Source organism: Magnolia sinica, chromosome 19 (assembly GCF_029962835.1).
Source record: "Magnolia sinica isolate HGM2019 chromosome 19, MsV1, whole genome shotgun sequence".
NCBI classification, from domain to species: Eukaryota; Viridiplantae; Streptophyta; class Magnoliopsida; order Magnoliales; family Magnoliaceae; genus Magnolia; species Magnolia sinica.
Window position 1 is genome coordinate 19,261,640 of NC_080591.1, and position 6,782 is coordinate 19,268,421.

General features: G+C 37.2%; 1 long non-coding RNA gene across 1 annotated transcript; it reads right to left on the reverse strand.

Annotated features, from left to right (window-relative positions):
- Positions 1-510: 510 nt before the first annotated feature.
- Positions 511-6,052, reverse strand: LOC131235575 (uncharacterized). The gene is made up of 5 exons (XR_009166219.1): positions 5,087-6,052; positions 4,809-4,865; positions 4,464-4,541; positions 4,328-4,393; positions 511-821 (listed from the first exon to the last, which is right to left on the reverse strand). It is a non-coding gene; the product is annotated as an uncharacterized LOC131235575 (long non-coding RNA).
- Positions 6,053-6,782: the final 730 nt, after the last annotated feature.

The following is a 6,782-nucleotide window of genomic DNA, read 5'->3' on the forward strand; positions in this document are numbered from 1 at the left end:
ATCTTCTCAATGGGATGGGCAAGACCCCGGGTCCCAACCTGGCCTGAAACCTGAAACAAACTAATAAAAGATTAATATAGCCACGTTTGTTTGTATTGGGGCAGCAACCCAAGTTGGGTTGGGTTGAGCATGATTGATTACAATTAAATAAGTCAGGTCATGGAGTAGTGGGAGTGGGTCAGGTTCAAATAAAAAAATCTCTGCCGTTTGCTAAATGGGGGATATAGATTGCATACTGACACTAGTGGTAGCAACATTGTTATTGACTGTGGGCATCACCACAATGCATGTGTTTTATACATGTTGTCTGTCTGTTGATGCAGAAAACTGGTTAGCTTTCTTTGGACCTTCGAGTGTTTGCACAAGAAACGGATAAAGGAGACCCTGACTTTTGCAGGGGACCCTCTGATGACAATGTCAGGCCAAGGAATCTGGGTCTCGTTGAGTTTAAGGCGTAGAATTGTGTGTACCGTTCTTGGACACACGCACCCGACACACACACCCACGCACAGCGGGTGATCTCCATAAACAATGCAAACAGTTGTGAAATAAGCAATTGCATAAATGAGAATTCTCCAACACTATATTAATCGCTGAGCTTTTCGGAGGTTGAAAATTGACAAGCAATAGCATCTGGAGAGTGGCAGCCTGTTGAATATCATTCACTGATGATTTTGTTTAACAGGAGAGAATTCTTGTAAGATTTTTCTCCATCGTTTCAGAATATAGTAAGTTGCAACCGTGAAGAGTTGCAGAATCCCATTGTTGCATGCACAAGCAATAAGCTTGTTGGATGCAGATAGTGCAGAACCTCTCTCAACCTGAAAATTAAGTTCTCAGCGTCATGAAAACAACGACGAGCTGAATTGAACAAGCAAGTAATTTAGAATATCAAGCATTGATATTCAGATCTACCCATTTTCTTATAGAAAACCTAGAATGAAGAAGACATAAAACTCCTAGAGGTCCAAATGAGTACAAATAAGTACAGGATAATTGAATTATTATCACCAACAACCACAAAAGGACAGACACTAGTCAGCCTTGAAATTGTTGTTGATGTCTCAAATCTTTCAGCAATAGGGTCTATCGATGCCATCAATAGACCATTCAATGCCATCGACAAGTGTTCGATGCCATCAACAACTGCTCGATGCCATTGAGAAAATCCGAAAATTTCATGTTGGTTGCTGGACGCTTTGTGATGTCCTGCTCGATGCCGTCGAAGGGGTTCGATGCCATTGATGGGTCATCGATGCCATCAAAGTCCCATCGAAGATGCTATTGGAAAAATTCAGAAAATTCATGTTTAGTCGCTGAAACATTTTGGTGTTCAATGCCATCGACAGTCTTTTGATACCATTGAAGTCCCATCGAAGCTACGATCAAACGCGTGTAAAATTGCGTTAAGTGCGGGATTTGTTTCGTATTTCGATTGTGATTCTCATAGAGGCTATATATATATGGGTGTAATTGGGAATATGGTGTATCTTAGAGCTTTCTAATTCGTTCCAAAGGTTTCAATGCCTTGTAAGGGAGGTTTGAGGCTTGTTCGAATCGGATAATCTACTTCTCTTATAATTTTCTAGTTTCAAAGTGTTTATCTATCGCTTTGTGCCATGGTTTTTTCCAGCAAGAGTTTTCCACGTTAAATCCAGTTTTGTTTTGGTTTGTTTAAGTTTGGACTTAGTTGTGCGATTGAAACACTTTGGTTGATTCAATTCTACGTGCTTCCATGGTTCCCCAACAGAAATTAAACAAATCCTCACCTGCATCTGTAAATGCATATATAGGATAAATGTCTATAGCTCGATTGCTACCAACACTGCTAGGCATCCAGGCGGCAGACGTAACAGGTGTAAAACGACTGCCTTTCTGATGACCAATATTAGCAGGCTTTCCATCAATTAACAGCAACCCAGCTCCTGTGTGTGAGCGAAGCTTTGTAGATAACCCCAATGTCCAGAGCTACAAGTGCTTGTTCCCAGCAGTTACGAAAAAGCTTCCATCTGATGAGAAGTAAACAGATGAAATGGCCGTGCACGATGTACTTGGATCAAGCCTTGGTTACTGATGTAGAGCGGGTCGTGGATAATTTCACGGCCAAGATGGACCAGAAAAGGTCCGATCGGAGACAGGGATGATCCGGACCGTCAGAACTTAAAATGGACGTATCTCGCAAACTGGAACGAGTTATCAGACATAAAATATACGATTTTGGGGCAGGACGAGCTACTTTAGCCACGTTGCGCAAGCCAGATTTGCGAAATACCATTAGATTGATGGTCGTTTCCCAGTTTTAATTCCGTTTTTACTATAAAGAGTAAGTTTTAGTTTGATAATAACTCTTCATCTGATGGGCTTTAAGAGTTGTGCCCAAATAATTAGGAGAACAGCGTGAAGCCAAATAGGACACACCAAAAACCTTTAGACATCACCACCATCTATAAATAGCAAGTTCTGAATTCTAGGAGTTTTAGTAGTAGTTTGATTCCGAAATTTCTTCCATTGCTTGGTATCCCTATTTAAAGGGTTGTGAACTTGTTTAATTCATTCATCAATCAATTTTGAATTTTGTAGAATTTATTTTCTATTTTCTTATTCTTTTTTCTTGTGGATTCGAGAAGTTTGAGTCCAGAGAAGTTCTGTGATTCGGAACAATTATCCCCTTCAGGAAGACGGTGCTTGATCTCACGTCCTTCCCTGCGTCAGTTACCAGCCTTCCATTTCGCCAGTCCCATAGACAGAGTTACCCATCATTAGGAAATCCAATAGACACGATATGCTTTCTTAGAAAAGCATCCAAAAGAGAAAATCAGTAAATCTATTTGAAGTTCTAATACTACACCCATATCAATCAGAGTTTCAACTGCACAACAAAGACGAATTAACAAATCAAGATAGAGAGTTCTAGTTAGCCAGATTTAACTAATCAAGAAAAGTTTGAATTGAATAGTCCCAAATTAAAACTTCTGGTTGAGGCCCTGACCGCAAAAACATATTAGAGAGTCCGAAGCTGGTCTACAAACGTTTTCCCAATTTCCACATTTGATTGATAGAACTTTCAAACAATCAAATATGGGTAATAAAAAAAAAAAAAAAGCTTCTTGTGAAGATGATTACATAGAATGCATAATGTTATGAAAAAATTTGATAGTAGTCAAAACAGAGTCAGCAGATGCTGTGGATGTAAAACAACAATGAGAAGTAGAACCTCTTGGCCAAGAACTTCCACAGAAAAGCTCCTTTGGAACTAAATGGTAGGAACTAAGTTAATAACAAAGCCTATGATGGTACACCATCATTCCTATACAGTCAGCATGATGTAGAGCGGGTCGCAGACAATTTCATGGCAAAGATGGACCAGAGAAGGCCCGATCAGAGGCGGAAATGATCCGGACTGTCAGAACCTTAAAACAGTCGTATCTCGCAAATTGAGATGAGTTTTTTGACATATCATATATGATTTTGGGGTAGGAGAAGCTAATTTAGCCAACCAACCCTGCTACACTGGGTTTCCTAGGCCAGATTTGCTAGATTCCATCAGATCGATGGTCAAAAGTCCATTTTATTTTCGTTTTTATTATAAATAGTAAGTTTTAATTGGAGTATAACTTTTGATCCTTTGAGTTGTAGGACTCGTGCCCAACATGAAAATAGCTTAGAAAAGTTAGGAGAACAACGTGGTAAGGCTAAATTGGACACTTATTTTTGGCCGAAAACCATGAAGTCTAGTAGGAATAGAGACCGTAGTAAGTTTACTATTTATAGTAAGTCACCTTTTTAGGAAGTTTGAGTTGGAGTCTAAAACTCCATCCTAGGTTTGAGCTCATTATTTAAAGGATTGTAATTTCATTTTTTTTTATTATCATCAATCAATTTATTTCAAATTTATTAGAAATTATTTCTACTTTTATCCCTTGTTGATTCGAGGAAGCTCTGTGAGGAGTCCAGAGAGCTCCGTGGATTCAGAGTAGTTATTCCCTGAGGAAGATGGTGATCGACCTCATCACGTCCCTCCTTGAGTCACAGCATCTGTATAGTCTTTAAGAGGGTTTGAAGAAATACTATTGTGGGAGAAACTTAGCTGCATTGAGCTAAATTTTTGTGCCTACAGTTCACCAAAAAAGCCAGCAATTTTCCTGACATGGATGTAAAGATGGGGTACTGTTAGAAGCAATTTCTATTAACATATTTCCTCCCTTTTGGTTCCAAGCATGCATTCTTATAGAAAGATCACTAAGTACCAAATCTCTAAAGGAACAAGTCATGCTTGGTAATGTCCAAAGTTCTCCACATAACAAAAACTATAAGAAGTTGTACTTACCTGATTGCCTGCATACCTTTCTTGGATAGCTTTGATCTTAAGACTTAGAATTCACAGCAGGACTGTCTGAAAATACGATTAAATAAAAAAAGAAAAAAAAGAAAGAGAGAAACCAAAAGAAAAGAAAGAATTGCACCTTCGATTGCAAAAGACCCTTTTCAGCTCCTCGCCTGTTAACTGACCGTCCGCCTTCTAAAGTTTCTTTGTTGGATGGCTATATAACCACAGTAACAGATTACAGAGTTAAGGAAAAAGATCTAAATTAAAGAAATGCAAATAAAGAAAATGTGGATGTCTGATGGCTTGGGATTTTCATTTACTCACTGTAAATTGAGGAGAACAAGAACTCTTAGCTTTTGGACATCTGAACATAAAGCAAACATCTAAATAATATACATACACAATAGATTTAACAAGTAAAACAGAAAAGAAAGGGAAGCAATAAATTACTTGATTGAATGTAATGGAAAAAGAAACTCACATTATTGAAATACTTTAGAGGATTAGGCCACAAATCTTCCTTGATTATCTCAGCCACCTGCAGTTGCAGGAATTAAAACTAAATAACAGGTGAATGTTCAATTTCCAAAGAATAACATAGAATAAATTCCAAGTTTTCCTTTCAGTTCCGAGTCCCTGCAGCCAAGAAAACCAAAGAGCTATTGAACTTGCATGATTTGTGTTATATCTGGGAAGATACATATATAGAAGTAATTTTGGACCTGACAATACATATATACAAGTAATTTTCATGCTTACCACTGTTGATATGGTTTAACTTAATCCCTGCACTCATCAATGCAACATATGCCATTATCAGCAAGCATTAGTGCACCAGCCTGCAATTGGTTGAAAAGCAGTTAGGTTGGCAATCAGATGATTCTCTAAAGCTAGAGAATTGATTTCTCCACAACACATATCTGTCCAATTTCTGTGAGATGAAAAGAACTTAGTCCACAAAACCAAGTAAAACCTAGATACTAAGTCATGTAAGATTCGAATGAAAGCAATACTCCATTCCTAGGAAACCAAATAGTAAAGCACTCCTTAGGCAAGATAGTAGCCACAATACAGAAAATTTGATAAAAAAAAAACCCATAGAACCCATGTTTACAAGGTCTTTACCAAATTTCCATCAACCAAGGTCTTTGCATCTTTCAACTCTTTTGCATGAAAATAAATTCCATTGTGGAGAATGTCTCTCAACATACTAGCATTTGGTGTGTCCTTAGTAAATATAGGTAATCTAGGCAAAGGCAACTCACAGTAAGAAATGAAACCCAACATCCAAAAGAAAAGCAATAATGCAAAAATGCAAATAGTGATAACTCAAAAAAAAAAAAAAAAAATCAAATGGAAAAACGAACATCCCACATTTATGGGATTTCTCAAGAATCATAGACATCCAATCACCAAATGGTCCACACCATGGAACAATGGACCACCACCCGAAAACCTTCAAAAGAAAAAATGCAGCTACTGAAAACACAAGACGTGTAATAATAATCAAATTGAACGAATAAAAAAAATCACATTATATCACCACAGCTTCCAATAAACATTCCCATTAGCACAAAAGAAATCCCATAGTAATTCACAAGGAACATGACAAACAAATAAATAAGAACAAACTTAAGAAATGCCAAGATGATCTTCTCCGCAACTCCTCAAAAAACTCAATTAACCATATATATCAAAGAAGTTACAAACAACTGAACCGATTAATTAAGTTCTACCAATTAATCAAACTTTTTTTCTTTTTTGGCAATAAAGACCAATAAAAAGAGTGACATTGGCCCCTCCATTCTGTTCCCACATTAGTGAAGGATCTATTAATAAAGTAAATAGAATAATATTGAACATGAGTAACTCCTAATGAAAACATATCAACAATCTAAGAAGCTAAGATTCATGTGCTGGTAGCCTTAGCAATACAAAAAATAAATGGTAGGCCAATTAAACTATGTGGTAAAGAGACGCAACATACATACATGAAATATCTTCTGCATCTGTGCATAGCAACTATTTAAATAGTATATGCTATTAGTCTATAACCAATGGAGACCAGTGGTTACCCAGTAATGTAAAACAAGATACCTTCTAAAACACCTTTGGAACTTCCTGATAACACAAACTCGGGGATGATTAATGCCAAGGATGGAGTAAATAGTTACTAGATCATCATAAACGCAACTGAAACAGATGTCTATTAGCATACAAATGCAAGTACAACCAGATGGATTAGAGGGGGGAGTGTAGCTGGAGCAGTTTCTCACAGTTTTCCCTAACTATTCATCAGATGATGAATGTTCATGCCATGGTTGTCTTTGCTTCTTGCAGAAAGAAAGTCTTGATCCTCAAGCTGCATGTATAAAAGTCAAGTGCAACATAATATATGTGAATAAAATGTCTAATGAAAAAGAAAAATGAAAAAAAAAAATTGACCCAAAAAACA